At 44.3% G+C, this 19513-nt stretch overlaps 1 protein-coding gene and 1 long non-coding RNA gene across 3 annotated transcripts in view; both read right to left on the bottom strand.

The window, feature by feature from the left end:
• Positions 1-19513, bottom strand: part of UBE2L3 (ubiquitin conjugating enzyme E2 L3) — a 60194-nt gene that overhangs the window by 11549 nt on the left and 29132 nt on the right. The window lies entirely within an intron of this gene.
• Positions 3909-19390, bottom strand: LOC116878455. The gene is made up of 3 exons (XR_004384845.1): positions 18524-19390; positions 7417-7418; positions 3909-3921 (listed from the first exon to the last, which is right to left on the bottom strand). It is a non-coding gene; the product is annotated as an uncharacterized LOC116878455 (long non-coding RNA).

Genomic DNA, 19513 nt, shown 5'->3' with positions numbered 1-19513 from the left:
ACCAATGGGGGAACTCAGAGAAGATAAGATGGCTTTTGGTTTTCATTTTTGGTTTTTAGGGGTTTTGTTTTGTTTTTGCTTTTGATTTTTAAGATTAACTTATTTTTAAATAAATTAATTTTTAATTTTTTAAAAAGTAAATTAATTTTTATTTTTTTTTTAATTTTTAAATTTTCTAAGTAAAAATCATGTTCACGGGGCGCCTGGGTGGCTCAGTTAAGCGTCTGCCTTCAGCTCAGGTCATGATCCCAAGGTCCCAGAATCAAGCCCCGCATCAGGCTCCCTGCTCAGTGGGAAACCTGCTTCTCCCTCTCCCCGTCCCCTGCTTGTGTTCCCTCTCTCGCTGTGTCTCTGTCAAATAATAAATAAAATCATAAAAAAAAAAAAAACACAACCATGTTCACTTCTACCACTTGAGCCATGTAAAAAGAGCTTTCCTGTACAACTTTTGTTTGGCTGGCCATATCTGCCAGATTTATTCATTCATTGCCCCAGGCTGACCAACCCTGTGGCTTACCTGATGCTGGGCCCTGCGCTAGGAGCTGGGAGACAAGAATGAGCCAGGTCCAGTTAGCAGTGCTAACCTTGACTCTACCTCCTGCTCACTGGGCAAGCCTGGGACCTTCCCAAACGGCTGCGATGTGGGTGTGTAACTGCAGTGCGCACTGAGGAGGAGGTTTGAGCACACACGGTCCAACGTGCCTGGCCCTGGCGCAAAAAGCTCAAAGAAGAGCAGCTCTGTTGCTGCCAGAAGCACTATAGGCTGAGCCTCTCACCACTCCCCACGGAACGTGGCTACGCTCACCTTACCTTCCCTGAGCCTCTGTCCTTGTCTGGGGCTCTGGGGATGAACAAAGGAGTAGCTCGGGGGCGTGCCAATCACACAGACTTTCCACCTGTGCCAGTGATTTTTGCGGAAGAAGGCGTGCAAAAATTAAAACACAGGATATACCTTCTGGAGAAAGGCCGAAAGCACCACATGTGAGTTTTGGACATTTCAGAGCCTAACTTACTCTGGAAGGTAGCTCAGAAACTACAAGGGACCTTAATGAAAAAACATGTTTGTGCGGAGAGAAATATTACACAACTATCCAGGAATTTGCCTCACACCAAGATCAAATTGTAACACCACTCCATCGTCAAATCCACCAACGATTCTAGCACTTTTATCTTTACACATGACCCTGACCAATTTTTTTCTGTTATTCCCACCTATATGGGTGTCTTGCATTCCTTTTAGCTGATACCACTATGTCAGGGAATGTTTTTAGATGTAAACTTAATTTCTTCTGCTAATTTTACATGCTCTCAGTTAGTGCAAAGCCTTCAAGTTTTATTTCTCTCTCTCCTGAAGACACTATAGGCGATTAGCCAAACATGTATCCACTCTCCCTTTATAGACATGACTGGTTTTAAAGTGTTTATTGTTTACTTTATAAACAGTACGGTTGAGGAGAAAAGGAAAAAGAAAACTAACTTTGGTACTGTTCTTGTGCTTACGATCCATTTTTCTGCCTTTGCTTCTAGTCATGATACACATGCATGTACAAAAGATTTGACCGCTCTTTACCAAGGATTTATGACATGCTAGCTGCTTCTCTGTCTTCCCTCCAATTGACCTCCCCCCATGGCAACCTCAAGCAGATGCTGTCATCAGCCACATCTGGAAATGAGACAAGTGAGATGGAAGTTGAGCAATCAGCCGAAGAACCTAAACTCAGACCTCCTCTCTGGTTAACACAACTCACTGCACGTGCCGGAACCCTCCGGGCCCACCCTCGTCACCTCTGTGTCACCTGCGGGCCCAGGGAAGCCATGAGCATGTGCTGCTGTTCACGCTGCTTTTGGTGCCCTGAGTCCCTGTCTCTTTCTGCCTCTGGACTAGAAGTCTTATGTCGCCTGCCACATCCAATAGGCTGTTAGCTTGCAAGTAGGGTAAAAACTTGAGATCCTTCACAGTTCCTGACACCCACTGTGCAAAGCACAAAGCCATCCTGCAGAGACTAAGACCGACTTCACCAAGAGGAAGCTCCTCCACACAGGCACCAAATCCACCTCCCCACCCCCAGGCTTTGACCTGTGCGTCCTACCCCTCACCCTGGGGCCCAAGCCTAACCTTTCCTTCCCAGGGCAACCCTTTAAGAATCCCAAGACTCCATTGCGTTTCATGTCTTCCCTTCCTTGAGTGAAGACCGACTCCTTCAATTATCCCACAGAAGTCACAGTTTGTGTCACGGCTGTGACTGCTTTCTCTGTGCTGCAGTGAGGACACCGCACAGCTCTCTGGCAGTGAGAGGAAGTCAGGCCAGTCCTCCCACTCCCTGACATGGACTGCTGCCACACGGCATGTCCCCACGGCGTGTGCACAGCTAACTGACACCACACACAGGACTCACACCTGACCTGATGTGAACAGGAGGTTCCTGGTTTAGAGCTAATGACCGTGCTGTCCCTTCTTCAAGGGTCAGACGGACTGAAGGCTCTGTGTGTTGCATCCACTTCTGTCCCCTTTAGTGATGACCCCTCAGCAGCATCCTTTCACTATGTTTCACCCAGTAAGTTAACAAAGCCAGAGAGTCACTACGACTAGAATGCCAAGCCCAGTCAGCCCCTCGAGCTGAGCTCTTGTTAAAGGGGAGCTGTCTATGCGCTCAAGCCTTCAGGGTCCACTCTAGAATCTTGTCATGGGTCTTCTGAACAAAGAAGATGTAAATTGTCAAGTATTTTTTCTTTCGTATCTATTCTGAAAATGCACTTCCTTGTTGCCTGAATCACAAAATCTGTCCGATCAGTAGGCTCATTCTGCGTTAATGCTGCTTTCTAAAGAGGAGTCGTTTGTACTGTCTCCAATGGTTTTGGTTTGTAGGGCACTTCACAGTATAGGTCTTTGTCAACGAATACCCGATGTTACAGAATTCCATCACATTAAAACTTACAAATGCGAGAGTATTTTTATTTTTATTTATTTTTAAAAAAGATTTTATTCATTTATTTGACAGAGATCACAAGTAGGCAGAGAGGCTGGCAGAGAGAGGAGGGGAAACTGCTCCCCGCTGAGCAGAAAGACCAATGCAGGGCTCGATCCCAGGACCCTGGGATCATGACCTGAGCCTGAGGCAGAGGCTTTAACCCACTGAGCCACCCAGGCACCCCATGAAAGAGTATTTTTAAAACCCATTTTCTTGTCTCTCGTGACCAAGCTACCTTTTGAATTATATCTAAATTTAAAAATCACCGTCTCCATGAACTGAATTCAATAAGGAACTTCCTCTGCTCTCAATTCATATGTACGTCTCACAACACGATCCACTTTCCCCCCAAGAATGGAAGTAGCTGGGATGCCTGAGCAGCTCAGTCGGTTAAGCGTCTGTCTTCGGCTCAGATCATGATCCCTGGGTCCTGGGAGCAAGTTCCGCACCGGGCTCCCTGTTCAGCGGGGAGCCTGCTTCTCCCTTTGCCTGCTGCTCCCCCTGCCTGTACTTGCTCCCTCTCTCTGACAATAAAAAAAAAAAAAAAAAAAAAGAATGAAGTAGCTAACATTCGTACCCCGAAGTATATTAAACATTCCATCCCCCAGGATAAGAGCTGTTAGTCCCCTGCTGCATGGCCCTGGTATGTTCTCTACACATATGTAGTGTAAACAAAGGCATTTTATTGACATCTGTACGTATTACTTACAAGTAGTTACGAAACTGGAGTCATACTGTCTCTATCCTTTTGTACTTCTGTTCATGTTGCTATACACGGTCTCCCACCCTGCGGTCCAGCTGTTGCCCACTTCTTAGGCCACAGCGCCTTGCAGGTGGAGCCACACTCAATGTCAAAGAGACCACGGAGGGCAGTGCCCCTGTGGCTTTTGTCCACAAAGCCTGCAGCTGGCTTTGACAGGAGCGTAACAGTTCCCACCAATATGGAGGGATGCTCGTCCCCGAAAATATCTCCAGTGTAATGTGAGGTTGGCGACAAAATTATGTTTTATGTAGGGATCCCCTCATTTGGCTACAACCATTACAGCGACAGAAAGGCAGAAGTGAGAAGCTATAGGAGAATCAGCAGGAAAGCAGAGAAGAGCGGAAAACCCACCGGGGCTGGGTCCTGAGAGAGGCAGGACTTGGCTCCATCTCAGTCCAGAGAGGCGATGCGGAAAGAAGGAAGGGGTCTGGCAGGTGAGGATTTCCGGTGAAGCGGGCTGTAAGGTGAGTAAGGACCCAGAAAGGAAGGTGAGAGACTGGAACTACGAACGCAGCAACAAAGAGGTGAAAGAAGGAAACCAAAGCTTCACATGTGCTCCCGGGGGTCAGGGTGGACTTGTGAGAAATCTTCCTTCTTCCAAACTGAAAAAATAATCTAGCATTGAAGGAGCTTTTATACTGTGCCTGGGACAGTCCCAGATACTTTTAGTCAAGAACAGTATACCAGTCACCAGAGGGCAATGGAAGAAAAAAGGAAGGCGGGGGTGCCGGTGTCACAGATACCCAAGCACCCTACTAGCTTTGGCAAGTCTTCAGGTTTTGTCACAAGTAGGAAAAAAGTGTTTTGTTTTGTTTTTTTAAGATTTTGTTTATTTATTTGACAGAGATCACAAGTAGGCAGAGAGGCAGGCAGAGAGAGAGATGGAGAAGCAAACTCCCTGCTGAGCAGAGAGCCTGATGCGGGGCTTGATCCCAGGTCCCCGGGATTATGACCTGAGCCGAAGGCAGAGGCTTTAACCCACTGAGCCACCCAGGTGCCCTGGAAAAAAAGTGTTTTAATTGAGGCAAAATTCACGTAACATACAATTAACTATTTTGGCATGTATGATTCGGTGGTATAGTGAATTCATAATGTTGTACCCCCTCTCTCTAATTTCAAGATTTTCCTTGCCTTCAAACACTCCGTATCCATTAAGTAACAAACAGAAAATCGAGGCAATAAAACTCTGTTGAATAGATACATTTTTGCTCCAGTGGAGGCTGAGGGAGCTGCGCCAGAGGCGGCTAACTTCTCCCAGGAGGGAGAGGAGAGGAGCTCACGGTTGAAGGAGGGACCCTCAGGTAGAGGGCAGGCAAGCCAAGAAAGAACACATGTTGCTTTCTACAAGCCGGCCTCCAGAGCTGCTAAAATGACATTCGGTGCTATCAGAGAGAGAAATCTGTGTTGTGGTAGAAAACAGGCTACCCTCGTCTCTCTCCCTAACAGAGAACTGGGGCCAGCACCCTAGCAGGTGGCACTCCTGCCCGTTTTCTTTTAGGTGAACACATCAGCGCGCACCCTCTCACATGCCGGGATTTATACGTGTGGTGCCATAACACGTTTATTTTTATTTACCTTGCAGTGTGCTACCGACTTTATCCTCATCACCCATACACTTAGCTCCTCAATCTTCATAATGGTTTGGATGCACCACAATTTCCTTACCACCGCCCCACTGCAGGGCATGAACTCCTCTTCATTTGTAAAGATGAAATCAATAGTATCATGAGTGTCTGCGGCAGCAGCAAAGACCCAACATACGTTTTTAATAAAAAACAAAGCTACCATGCGTTTCCAAGAGCACCGGCTAGCTCCCCTGGCTGAAAAGCAGGAAAGCAGAGCTGGCAAGGCTGCGGGGAGCCATGAGGACATGGTGGCAGCACCCATTGTGGGAAGCCAGAAAATCAGAAATGGTATTTCTTCCATTTTCTTTTTCTTTCTTTTTCTTTCTTTCTTTTTTTTTTTTAAAGATTTACTTATTTATTTAGGAAAGGAGAAAGAAGGCATGGGTTCGGGGGGTGGCAGAGGGATTGAATCTGAAGCAGACTCCCCAGTGAGCAGGGAGCCCCTTGTAGGGCTCAATCCCAGGACCCTGAGATCGTCATGACCTGAGTCAAAAACCAAGAGCTGGACACTTAACCAACTGAGCCACCCCAGCGCCCTGAGGATGTTTTCATATAAGGAAGAAGCCTGGTTTCATCTGAGAGAGGAAGTGGTGGCAAGGAACCTTTCTGTTCTGGTGAGCTCCTTACTGTGTTCTCCTAGTTGCATTTTGATCACCTGTCTTCCCCCATTAGTCCAGGAGATACGTGAGAGCAAGGACCCAAGGCACCCTCAGAAGCAAGCCTCAAATGTTTGCTAACTGAACTGCTAAGCCAACAGATTCTCTTCTTTATTATAAATCATCAATGCCAGGGTTTATGTTATGGCCATGAATGTCAGCTCTCAGAATAATGCTTTAATGTGCCTGAAACACAGTGATCCCAGAAGCGTATACACAGAAAACATTTCCACGTCTCTGGATATCCCAGGTACCAGTCCCAGCTTAGAGTGGCTAATAAAGTAGGAAGTATGAGAACCTCACAGCCAATCTAGGAGGCAGGGAGTCAATTCCAGGTCATTCACATGGAAATAAAACAAGTTCTTTTTAGGAAAGAAAAACTGAGGGGCAGCTGGGTGGCTCAGTTGGTTAACTACTGGCTTTTGGCTCAGCTCACCATCTCTAGTCCTGGGACTGAGTGTGACATCAGGCTCCCTGATGTCTGCTTCTCCTCCCACCTTTGCCACTCCCCCTGCTTGTGTGCTCTCTCTTTCACTCTCTCTCTCAAATAAAATCTTATAAAAAAGAAAGAAAAACTGATATTACTGCTTTTTTAAAAACCAAGGCTAGGGGGTGCCTGGGTGGCTCAGTGGGTTAAGCCTCTGCCTTCAGCTCAGGTCATGATCTCAGGGTCTTGGGACCGAGCCTGAATGGGGCTCTCTGCTCAGCGGGGAGCCTGCTTCCCCCTCTCTCCCTGCCTGCCTCTCTGCCTACTTGTGATCTGTCTGTCAAATAAATAAATAAAATCTTTTTTTTTAATAAATAAAATATTAAAAACAACAACAACAAAGCTAGGGGCGCCTGGGTAGCTCAGTCGTTAAGCATCTGCCTTTGGCTCAGGTCATGATGTGATCGAGCCTTGAATCAGGCTCCCTGCTCAGCAGGAAGCCTGCTTCTCCCTCTCCCAGTCCCCCTGCTTGTGTTCCCTCTCTCGCTGTGTGTCTCTATCAAATAAATAAATTATATATATGTATATGTGTATATATATGTGTGTGTATATGTGTGTATATATATATATATATATATATATATATATAGGCTAATTACAACTGAATTTAAAAAAATAAAAATACACATGCCCAAATAACCCAATTTTAAAAATGGGCAAGGTAACTTGAACAGACATTTCTCCAAAAAAGATATACAAATGTCCAATAAACACGGGAAAATATATTCCACATTATTAGCCATCAGGGAAATGCAAATCAAAACCACAGTGGGATGCCACTCTGCACCTACTATGAAGGCTGTAATGAAAAGGACGGACAGTAGCAAGTATTGACAGAGATATAAGGAATTAGAGCCCTTATACTCTGCTGGTAGAAATGTAAGTGGTGCAGCCACTGTGGAAACAGTCCGGCAACTCCTCAAATGGTTAAACATAAAGTTACCATATAACCCAGCAACTCCACCCCTAGGTAAATACCCATAAGAAATGAAAACATATTCCACATAAAAACCTGTACGTGAATGTTCACAGCAGCATTATTTTTAACAGCCCCAAACTGGAAACAATCCAAATACCCATCAACTGACGAATGGACAAGTAAACAGAATATAACCATTATAATGGAAACTTATTTGGCAATAAGAGGAATGAATTTCTGATACACGCTACAACATGGGTGAAGCCTGAAAGCATTAAGCTAAGGAAAGAAGCCAGACACAAAAGGTCATACATTGTAAGATTCCATTTATATGAAATATGCAAAATAAGATAAAGCTACAGAGACAAAGTAGCTTTTTGGTTGCCTAGGCCTAGGGGGATGAGGGTGATAGCTATGGGTGGGGTGGTTCTTTTGGGAATAATGAAAAATGTTGTAAAATTGTGGTTATAGTGGCACAATTCTGTGAATATACTAAAATCCACTCAATTTTACACTTTATTTTTGAAAAAGATTTATTTATTTGAGAGAGAGAGTGAAAGAGAGAGAGCACAAGCAAGGGGAGAGGCAGAGGGAGAAGCAGGGAACCTGACTGTGACGGTCGTTCCCAGGACCCTGGGACCGTGACCTGAGTCGAAGGAAGACACTTAACTGACAGAGCCACCCACGTGCCCCGAATTGTATACTTTAAAAGGAGGAAATGCATGGTTTGTGCATCTCAACAAGACTTTAAAAAAAACTGGAGCGCTTGGGTGGCTCAGTTGGCTGAGCATCCGACTCTTGGTTTGGGCTCAGGTCATGATCTCAGGGTTTTGAGATCGAGCGCCCCCCCTCAGGCACTGCGCTCAGGCACTGCGCTAGGCAGGGAGTGTGCTTGAGATTTTCTCTCTTCCTCTATCTCCTCCCCCTGCTCGTGCAAGTGGGCGCGCTCGCTCACGCACTCTTGCTCTCTCTGCTTCAAATAAATAAATCATCCCCCCCCCACCGCCAACCCCCTGCCCTGCCCAAATTAAAGCTAACACAGAAACAGTAATTCTCAAATAAGGGTAGTGTTATTCCTCCCTCACAGGTTTAGAAATGCCTGGGCAGGGGATGGGGGGAGGGGAGCAGGGACGCCTGGGTGGCTTAGTCAGTTAAATGTCTGCCTTTGGCTCAGGCCATAATCTCAGGCTCCTGGGATAGAGCCCCTTCTTGGGCTCCCTGCTCAGTGGGGAGTCTGCCTCTCCCTCCAGCTGGCTAGCGCTCTATCTCTCTCAAATAAATAGAATCCTGAAAGAGAAATACCTGAGAGTGTCCCTACATTGTCCCAATGACAAAACTGGCCACTGGCACCTACTGGACAAGAAACAAGGACAATCCTACACAAATAATCCACAGGCACACACCAAAATGCAGTTTATAACACAATCGCATTGAGAAATACTGGTTCTGGGTAACTACAAGTTCAATTTACAAACTGTTCGGGAGGTGCCTACTATGTGCGACATGTCAGTGCTAAGGGCAAGAAATGTAAGGGAAACTGATACAGGCTTCTACCTGACCCAGAACTTGTTGAGACAGATATTCATACCACAATAACGCAGAAGTCACACTGTTAGGAGTGCCCAAATAGGTGGGGGGCAAAGTGATGTGGTGCAGGTCACAGCACACCCCAACAAGCTGTCAGCCAACAGGCATTACCCCATTTCTTTGCAGGCAAAACCCCAGTTTTGTACGTGGTCATGCTGCTCCCTCACTGTGATCTAGAGGTAAGTCCTGACTGGTCTAAACCTGTCCAACAAAGCAGCCACCAGTTGCTAGTGGCTATTGCACACTTGGAATGTGACTCTTCTGGGGCACCTGGTGGCTCAGTTGGTTAAGCATCAGACTTTTTTTTTTTTAAGATTTTATTTATTTATTTGACAGACAGAGATCACAAGTAGGCAGAGAGGCAGGAAGAGAGAGAGAGAGAGGAGAAAGCAGGCTTCCCAAGGAGCGGAAAGCCTGATGTGGGGCTCGATCCCAGGACCCCAGGATCATGACCTGAGCCGAAGGCAGAGGCTTTAACCCACTGAGCCACCAAGGCGCCCCCAAGCATCAGACTCTTGATCTCAGCTTAGGTCTTGATCTCAGGGTCAGGAGTTCAAGCCCCACAGTGGGCTCCACATGTGGAGCGGGAAGGGAAGAGAGAGAAGAGAAACTCTTCTGAATTGAGATGTGCTATGAGTGCAAAATACCACATGGATTTCAGAGACCTTGTACAAAAAAAGAATTCAAAATATTTCAGTAATAATTATTAGGATTATATGTTAAGAAATATTTTTAATATAATTTATCTAAACTATTTTACCAAAATGAATGCCAAAATGAATTTTTAAAAATACTAGAAAACTTAAAAGTACAGCTGTGACTCACAGGATATCCCAATTGGACAGCACTATCATCCATTGTGGGACTTTCCTACCAGTAACAGACGGGGTTGGGGTCAGGGCAGGGGTAAGCCATGTGTCCTGGTTCTGGATAATGACATGTGGGGGCCTTTGGGCAGCTTCCAGGATGGGTGTCTTTGTTCTTGGTCACACCAAACTACACATACGATAAAAACTACACAGACAAAACACACACATACTAAAATTGGAAAAATCTAAAGGTCAGTGGACTGTATCACTGTTATTTTCTGGTTATGATACTCTGCTATGGTTATGCAACAGGTAAAAGGTACTGCCGATCTCTCTTATTATAATTGCATGAGAATCTATGATTATCTCAAAATTAACCGTTCAAAGAGACAGAAAAGAAATGAAGGGAAGAGGAGGTCCTCTTCCCACTGAGTGGGCTCCACATGTGGAGCGGGAAGGGAAGTACTGGCCACTGTGCGCCCTGCAGCGGACCCCAGTACTGCAACAACTATGGGATGAATGGCTGAAAGTCAGGCTGAATAGAACCAAGAACCAGAGAAGAGGAACAGGCCAAATTCAGGTCCCTGCTCCCATCACGGAGCTGCTGGATTAACCAGCCCAGAGCATGCACCACAGGACTTTCTGGAGCAGTTAACTTTCCCTTTTTGAAGCAAAGCTGAGTTGGGGGTTTCCTTACTTGCAATCAAAAGCGACCTCACCAGTATGAATGGTGACTGCAGAGAACACGGAAGAATGTGATTCACTGAGACCAGGGCATGGGGAGTTTCAGAGAAGACTCAGGAGGACGGGTGCCTTAAGTAGAAGAGGCTTCCCAAGCAGGAAGAGGTGTGATGTTCCTGGGAGAATGTGATGCCTCTCCCTAAGGTTAACAGGAATTTAACTCAACAATTAGCTTTGAGTACCCTAGCCACAGTCCAACTTAGAGTCAACTGGTAGTGGACCCTGAGGTGCAGTGCACGAGACAAAGGGGGCAAAGCTGTTCCACTGCACCTCAGGGTCCAAAGCTGTTCCAAAGAGGCTGGTATCCAGCCCGGGTGGGGGAGATGTGATGGTGATCCTGGGAGGTGCTGCAAAGAACTTCTGAAACGAAAAAGCCTGCACAGAGACAGAAGTACTTCCAGTTTCTGAAAGAGGGTATTATCAGTGTAACTCATGCCCATCCCCAAAACTACTCCAGAGGGGTTCACCAGAACCTGGTGTGTGTGTGTGTGTGTGTGTGTGTGCACCAAAAGGAGAGCAGTGCGCCCCAGGAGCCAGCGTGGAGGCCAGAGAAACTGCCATGTCAGAGAGTGTGCTTCCTTTCCCACCAGCTGGCAGGGAAAACAACAAGGAAGTACAAGTCCTCTCCAGAGGGCCTTCTTTTCATTTTAAAAATAATTCTTAAGGCAGCCTTTGACATACAAGGCCTCAGGGATACAAAGATGACTCACAAGTCTGTGGTTCTGAAGCCCAAAGGCGAAGACATCCAGGGCAGCTGATTCGAGCATTAACCACAGCATTAGCTGAGGCAAACACTTGCTCTGCACCAGGCCCAGGAGCACTGTCAACTATTTTTAGTCCCCTGCGCGCTGTGAGAGGCAGGCACTTATTAGCTCCATTTTACAGATGAGGAACTGAGGCACAGGCAATCAGAAGACTACTTACTGTTACTGTTTAGATTGTTTCCATCTGTGCATGTCTTACCTTCTCGGTAACAGGTAAAACTAAAACTAGCAGCAGCAGCACCACAAGGGACAAAGAGAAAACACCAAGGAAAATAGAAGACATCAAAACATAAAAGCGAAATTACAAGAAAAGCAAAAATCAGCTACTCACAACACAAGAAAAGAATGAAATTTCTACTTCATGATGCACGAAACCCATGTGACCATTTACCCAAATCCACTAGCACACAGAACACACAATCCAATCTCACATATAAACAAAGGCAAAAACACTAAAGACTAGTAAACTTAATACGATGGAATATTTTTCCACTTTAATTTTTTTTAAATATTTTATTTATTGATTTGACAGACAGAGATCACAAGTAGGCAGAGAGGCAGGCAGAGAGAGAGGGAGGAAGCAGGCTCCCTGCTGAGCAGAAAGCCCGATGTGGGGCTCGATCCCAGGACCCTGGGACCATGACCTGAGCCGAAGGCAGAGGCTTTAACCCACTGAGCCACCCAGGTGCCCCTCACTTTAATTTTTAAAAAAATGCATTTTGAAGATCTATTTATTTGAGAGAGTGTGTGTGTGCACACACACAAGCAGGGGAGAGGGGCAAGGGAGAGGGAGAGAAGCAGACTCCCTGATGCGCAGAGCCTCATGTAGGGCTCAATCCCATGGCTCAAGATCGCGACCTGAGCCAAAATTAAGAGCCAACGCTCAAACGACTGAGCTGCCCAGGCGTCCCTACAATGGAATATTTTAAAAATAGCTCATGATGAAGGAGGGGTTAATCCAGAAAGGGAAGAGACTTGTAATTAACAGGCTACTTTGAAAAACCCATATCATAAAATTTAATTGACAGTAATATGGCCTTTAATGAAATCCACTCATTCCTGATTAAAATTTACAAATTTAGAGAGCAACATCAGCAAAATGGCAAAGCAAGCAGCTCCAAACCCCCTTCCACAGAAACATAAAACAAAGAAACAAAAAACCCATACCCACAGAAACTGTTAGAACCAACTTCGTATGAACTCTGGAAAACAATCCAAGGTTTACAGCAACGGAATGAATGCAGAATCAAGAAAAAGGCAACTGAAAACTGGCAGGAAAGCTTTGTGGCAATTTTACTCGCTTTTACTCCACTCGCTCCCTAGCAGGACAGCCTGCAGTCTTGCAGAAGGCAGCCTCTATTTCCAGCGTGGGGCCCTGGTCCCTGGTTCCAGAGGGAGCAGAGTAGACCTTACTTGCAAATTACTGTGTCTGTCTGTTCACACCAGTCTTAGAGCAACCTGAGGGGCTGACTACAAGGCGCTTACCTTTGTTTTGCCTTTCCACAAGGGTGGAAAATCCCGGCCCTGCTCCAAAACACTGCGAGGCAATGACAAGCCCACAGCCAATAGGAGCAAAGAGAGTGATTGAGACATACAATAGACTTCCTAAAGCAAAAGAGGAAAAGCCAAGGAGAAACCGGGGGAAACGAAGGCCTTCAAATGTGCCCTGGGATACTGGGGAATTGAGAAAGCCATGCATATGCCTAGGACAGGCTACCTGCTGGGCAAAGGCATGAGCCGATCTGTAACTTTCACCACTGGCTCACTGTAGCCTCAATGCAAGCAACAAGTAAAGGTTATGGGAGAATTGCAGCTGACATGGCTATGTGTTAAAGTAGTACCCCAGATCGGAGCCAGTCTGCACAGACTGAGAGAAACTCTTTTTTTTTTTTTTTTTTTTAAGGCTTTTGACATTCAAGGAAATTACAGCCCTAACATGGGTAAAACACAAATGAAACCTTAAACAGTCAAGAACAGCAAACCCCAGGGCACCAGGCTGGCTAAGTCAGTAGAACACGTGACTGTTGATCTTGGGGTTGTGAGTTCAAGCCCTACCTTGGCTGTTGTTATCACTTAAAAGACAAAACGAAAAAAACCCCAGCAAATCCTGGGCAAGGGGGAGAATCTGATTCCACATTATAATATTCAAATATCCAGTTTTCAACACCACCACCAAAAACAAAGACCATGAAGTACACAAAGAAAAGGAGAGGTGCCTGGCTGGCTAGGTCCATAGAGTATGTGATCCTGGGGTTAAAAATTCAAGTCCAACCCTGGGTATAAAGATTACTTAAAAATAAAATCTCAGGGCACCTGGGTGCCTCAGTTGGCTGAATAGCCGACTTGGTTTCAGCTCAGGTCATGATCTCAGGGTTATCAGCAAGGAGTCTGCTTCCCCACTCGGTCTGCCCCTCCCTCCACTCATGCTGACACACACTCTCTCAAATAAATCTTTAAAAATAAATGAATAACAAACTAAAATCCTCCCCCCCACCCCAATTTAAAGGAGGCTCTATGCCCAGCATGGAGCCGAACCCAGAGCTTGAACTCATGACCCTGAGATCAAGAGTCAGATGCTTGGGGCACCCTTGTGGCTCACTGGGTTGGTTAAGTGTCTGCCTTCAGCTCAGGTCATGATCCCAGGGTTCTGGGATCAAGTGGGGCATCAGGCCCTTTGCTCAGCGAGGACGTTGTTTCTCCCTCTCCCTGCTGTTCCCCCCACTTGTGCTTTCTCTCGGTCAAATAAATAAAATCTTTAAAAAGAAAAAAAAAAAAAAGACTCAGATATTTAACCAACTGAGCCACCCAGATGCCCCAAAAATAAAATCTTAAAAAAAAAAACAACACACACACACACAAGAGGGACACCTGGGATGCTCAGTGGATAAAGCCGCTGCTTTGGGCTCAGGTCATTATCTCAGGGTCCTGAGATCGAGCCCCGCATCTGCCTCAGCATCCCTGCTAAGCAGAGAGCCTGCTTCCCCCTCTCTCTCTGCCTGACTCTCTGCCTACTTGTGATCTCTCTGTCAAATAAATAAATAAAATCTTAAAAAAAAAAAGAAAGAAAGAAAGAGAAAAAGTGTGACCCATCTAAAGGAATAAAACCAACTGACAGAAACCATCCCTAAAGAAGTCTAAACACTGGACTTACTACACAAAGAATTAAAATCAACAGTCTTTTTTTTTTTTAAGTTTTTATTTATTCATTTATTTAAGTAATCTCTACACCCAATGTAGGGCTTGAACTCACAACTCCAAGATCAGGAGTCACATGCTCTTCTGACTGAGCCAGGCAGGCACCCCTAAAATCAACAGTCTTAAACATGATCAAAGAGATAAAGGAAATCATGGACTAAGAACTAAATGAAACCAGGAAAATGATTTCTGAACAAAATGAGAACACCAATAGACAGAAATTAAAAAGGAAACAAACAGAAATTTTGGAGCTGAAAAACATAGTAACTGAAACGAAAGCCACAGCAGAGGAGTGTGACAGTAGATTTTGGCAAGTGGAAGAATCATAAAGAACTGCCTGAAGTTAGGACAATTATCCAGTCTGAGGACCAGAAAGAAAAAGAAATGAAGAAAAGTGAACAGAGCCTAGGGAAATATGGAACACCATCAAGAAGACCAAAATACACATTATGGGACCCCCAGAAGGCTAAGCAAGAGAAAACAGGCAAAAAAAAAATTTTTTTTGAAAAATAATGTGCAAAAACTTTCCAAATTCTATGAAAAATAAACTACAACACAAGCAGCTTAATGAACTCCAAGCAAAATCAACTCAAAGAGATCTATACCAAAACACACAGTCCAAACCACCGAAGACAAAGAGATGCTCTTTTTTTTTTTTTTTTACAGATTTTAATTTATTTATTTGACAGATAAAGAGAGCAAGCACAAGCAGGGGTAGCTACAGGCACAGGGAGAGGGAGAGGGAGGAGGCTCCCTGCTAAGCAGAGAGCCTGATGTGGGGCTCAATCCCAGGACCCTGGGATCATGACCTGAGCTAAAGGCAAACACTTAATGACTGAGCCACCCAGCCACCCCAATAATCTTTTTCTAAAGTAGGCTCCAAGCCCAGTGTGGAGCCCAATGTTGGGCGTGAACTCATAGCACTGAGAGCAAGACCTAGAGCTAATACCAAGAGTTAGATGCTTAACCAAATGAGCCACCCAAGTGCCCTAGACAAAGAGATAATATTGAAAGCTGTAAAAGAGAAGTGATTTCTTGGATCCTCAGTAAGACGAATGATTTCTCAATAGAAACCATGGAGGCCAGAAAGCAGTGGGATGACATATTCAAGGGGTTAAGAGGTAAAGACATCAGCAAAAACTATCCTCCAAAAATGAGTGAGAAATTAAAATATTCCCAGATTTTAAAAAAAGCTGGGGGGTGGTGGCGCCTGGATGGCTCAGTCATTAAGCATCTGCCTTCAGCTCAGGTGATGATCCCAAGGGTCCTGGGATCAAGCCCCACATCCAGTTCCCTGCTCAGCAGGAAGCCTACCTCTCGCTATCTGTCAAATAAATAAATAATTTTTTTTAAAAGAATTTTATTTATTTATTTGACAGACAGAGATCACAAGTAGGCTGAGAGGCAGGCAGAGAGAGAGGTGGAAGCAGGCTCCCCACTAAGCAGAGAGCCTGATGCAGGGCTCGATCCCAGGACGCTGGGATCATGACCTGAGCCGAAGGCAGAGGCTTTAACCCACTGAGCCACCCAGGCGCCCCTAAATAAATAAATCTTAAACAGACAAACAAACAAATAAAAAGCTGGGAGAATCTTCACTTTCCCTAAAAGAAATACAAGAGTCCAACAGGCTAAATGAAAGGACAGTAACTTAAAGCCATATGAAGAAATAAAGAATAATAAATTTAACTACACAGAAAAATATAAAAGCTAGTAATATAGATTATTGTACTTTGGGTTTTAACTGCTCTTCGCAACAAGTAACCATATAGGGGCACCTGGGTGGCTCAGTGGGTTAAGCCTCTGCCTTGGGCTCAGGTCATGATCTCAGGGTTCTGGGATGGAGCCCCGCACTGGGCTCTCTGCTCAGCGGGGAGCCTGCTTCCCTCTCTCTCTCTGCCTGCCTCTCTGCCTACTTACGATCTCTCTCTGTCAATAAATAAACTCTTAAAACAAAACAAAAAAAAACAGTAACCATATAAAAGTGGGAGGTAGGGACTCATGGGTGGCTCAGTCAGTGAAGTGTCTGCCTTCGGCTCAGGTCACACTCCCAGGGTCCTCGGATGGAGTCCCAAATCAGGCTCCCTGCTCAGTATAGAGCCTGCTTCTCCCTCTGCCTGCCACTCCCTCTGCTTGTACTCTCTAACATATAAGTAAATAAAATCTTTAAAAAAATAAAAAATATATAAAAGAAATAAAAATGGGAGGTAATAGAGATGTATAGGAGAAGAGTGTTTAAAAACTATTAAAATTAAGCTAGTATTATTCAAGCTAAATTGCTAACAGATTAAGATGTTAATTGTAATCCCCAAGTTAACCTCTAAGAAAATAACTAGTAAGTATACATAAAAGGAAAGAAGGGAATCAAAATGGTATGCTACCAAAAAAATCAACATATATGGCAATAATACAGGAATTTAGAAACAAAAAGCATTTAAGACACCCAGAAAACAGATAAATAACAGAAGCAAACACTTTATCAGTAATTACTTGAAATGTAAATGGATAATCTCTCCACTTAAAAAAGACAGAGATGGGACAACTGGCAGTTGAGCAGTGGCTGCCTTTGGCTCAGGTCCTGATCCACTCAGCGTGGAGCCTGCTTCTCCTTCAGTCTGCCACTCCCCCTGCTTGTGCTCGCCTGTGCTAATCCTAACCCTAACCCTGTGCGCGCACGCTCTCTCTGGCAAATAAATAAATAAAATCTTTTAAAAAAGGACAAAGATTACCAGAATGGATAAGAAAATGCCATCCATCTATATGATGATTGCAAGAGACTCGCTTTACAAAGACATAAAGAAGTCAGAAGTAACAGGGCCCCCTCGGGGAAGAGAGTTAGGTTAAGCCTCTGCCTTCAGCTCAGGTCATGATCCCAGGGTCCTGGGATCAAGCCCTGCATCAGGCTCTCTACTCAGCGGGAAGCCTGCTTCCCCCTCTGTCTCTGCCTGCCTCTCTTCCTACCTGTGATCTCTCTGTCAAATAAATAAAATCTTAAAAAAAAAAAACAACAACTAAAAGATGGAAAAAGATATTCCGTGCAATTACTAACCAAAAGAGAGCTACGGTGACTATATTAATATCAAACTAGATAGATTTTAAGTAAAAAAGAATACAACAAAGGATATTATGTATTGACAAAGGTTCAATCCATCAAGAAGATACAATTATAAACCTATATACAACAAACATATGAACCAAAATACATGAAGCAAAAATTGACGAAATGAAGGGAGAAATATAAGAAATATAAGTTCTAAAAACATCTTTCGGGATTTTAATACCCCATTTTCTTTCTTTCCTTCTTTTTTTTTAAAGATTTCATTTATTTATTTGAGAGAGAGAGAGAACCTGAGAGGGGAGAAGGTCAGAGGGAGAAGCAGACTCCCCGCCAAGCTGGGAGCCCAAGGCAGGACTCGATCCCAGGACTCTGGGATGATGACCAGAGCCATAAGCAGTGGCTTAACCAACTGAGCCACCCAGGCGCCCCTAATACCCCATTTTCAATAAGAGAACAAGAGAGAAGACCAACAAGGAAATGGGAGTACTTGAACAACCAATTAGACCGAACATATACAGAACACTCTAACAACAGCAGAATACACATTCTTTTCAAGTGCCTGTGAAACATTCTCCACAATAAACCACATTAAGTCACACAAAGTATATTTTTTGGCCGTTGTGGAATGCAACCAGAAGTCAATTACAAAAGGAAAACTGGAAAGCTCACAAATATGTGGAAATTAAACATATTTTTAAAAAACAAACAAGGGGTGCCTGGGTGGCTCAGTGGGTTAAAGCCTCTGCCTTCGGCTCGGGTCGTGATCTCAGGGTCCTGGGATCAAGCCCCATGTTGGGCTCTCTGCTCAGCAGGGAGCCTGCTTCCCCCCTCTCTGCCTGCTTCTCTGCCTACTTGTGACCTCTCTCTGTTAAATAAATAAAATCTTTAAAAAACAAAACAAAACAAACAATGGGTCAAGAAAAAAAAAAATCACAAGGGAAATTAGAAAATACCTTGAGATGAATGAAAATTTAAACACAACAGACCAGAAACTTCAGGGATGCAGTGGAAGTTGTGCTCAGAGGGAAATGTACAACTGTGAACACTAATAGTAACAATAAAGGAAGATCTTGAATCAATAACCTAACTGGACACCTTAAGGAATGAAGAAAGGAAAAGTAAATGAAACCCAAAGCTAGCAGAAAGTAAATAACAATTACAGAGGAGATAAATGAAACAGAGTATAGAAAAACAAGAGATAAAGCAATGAAACCAAAAGCTGGTTCTTTGAAAAGATCAACGAAACTGATAAACCTTGGCCTAGGCTGACTAAGGAAAAGAAAGGAGACTCACATTACTCAAACGAGAAATGAAAGTGGAAGCATTACTCCCAATTTTACAGAAATAAACAACACTGTAAGAGAGTACCATGAACAGCTGTGTACAACAACAAACTCGAGAGCTTAGATGAGGTGGACAAACCCTCAGGAACATTAAATCTACTAAAACTGAATCACGAAAAGAAAATGGAAATAAACCTGTAATGACTAAGGAGACTGAATCAGCAATCAAAAACCTCCCAACGAGATGAGTCCTAAATCAGACGGTTTTACTGACAACCTACACCAAATGTGTACAGAATTAACACCTATCCTTCCAGAACTCTTCCAAAGAGGGAACTCTTCATAACTCATTATATAAGGCCTGCATCACCCTAACACTGAAGCCAAAGACACTACAAGAAAATTACAAAATCCCTTACGAGTTTTGAGCCAAAATCTTCAACAAAACACTAGCAAAATGAATTCGGAAGCATATAACGATTATACACCATCCCCAAGTAGGATTCATTCCAGGAATGCAAGGATGCCTAAATACAAAAAAAAAAAAAAAAAAAAAATCAGTCAATGTAATACACCACATTAATAGAATAAAGGAAAAAAACACAGTCATCTCAAGTGATGCAGAAAAAGCACTTGACAAAAACTTAACACACTTTCAGG

Source organism: Lontra canadensis, unplaced genomic scaffold, assembly GCF_010015895.1.
Source record: "Lontra canadensis isolate GAN:19392208 unplaced genomic scaffold, GSC_riverotter_1.0 scaffold57, whole genome shotgun sequence".
In the NCBI taxonomy this organism is placed as follows: Eukaryota; Metazoa; Chordata; class Mammalia; order Carnivora; family Mustelidae; genus Lontra; species Lontra canadensis.
The sequence above is the reverse complement of the archived record's forward strand: the minus strand, read 5'-3'. Positions and strand labels throughout refer to the sequence as shown.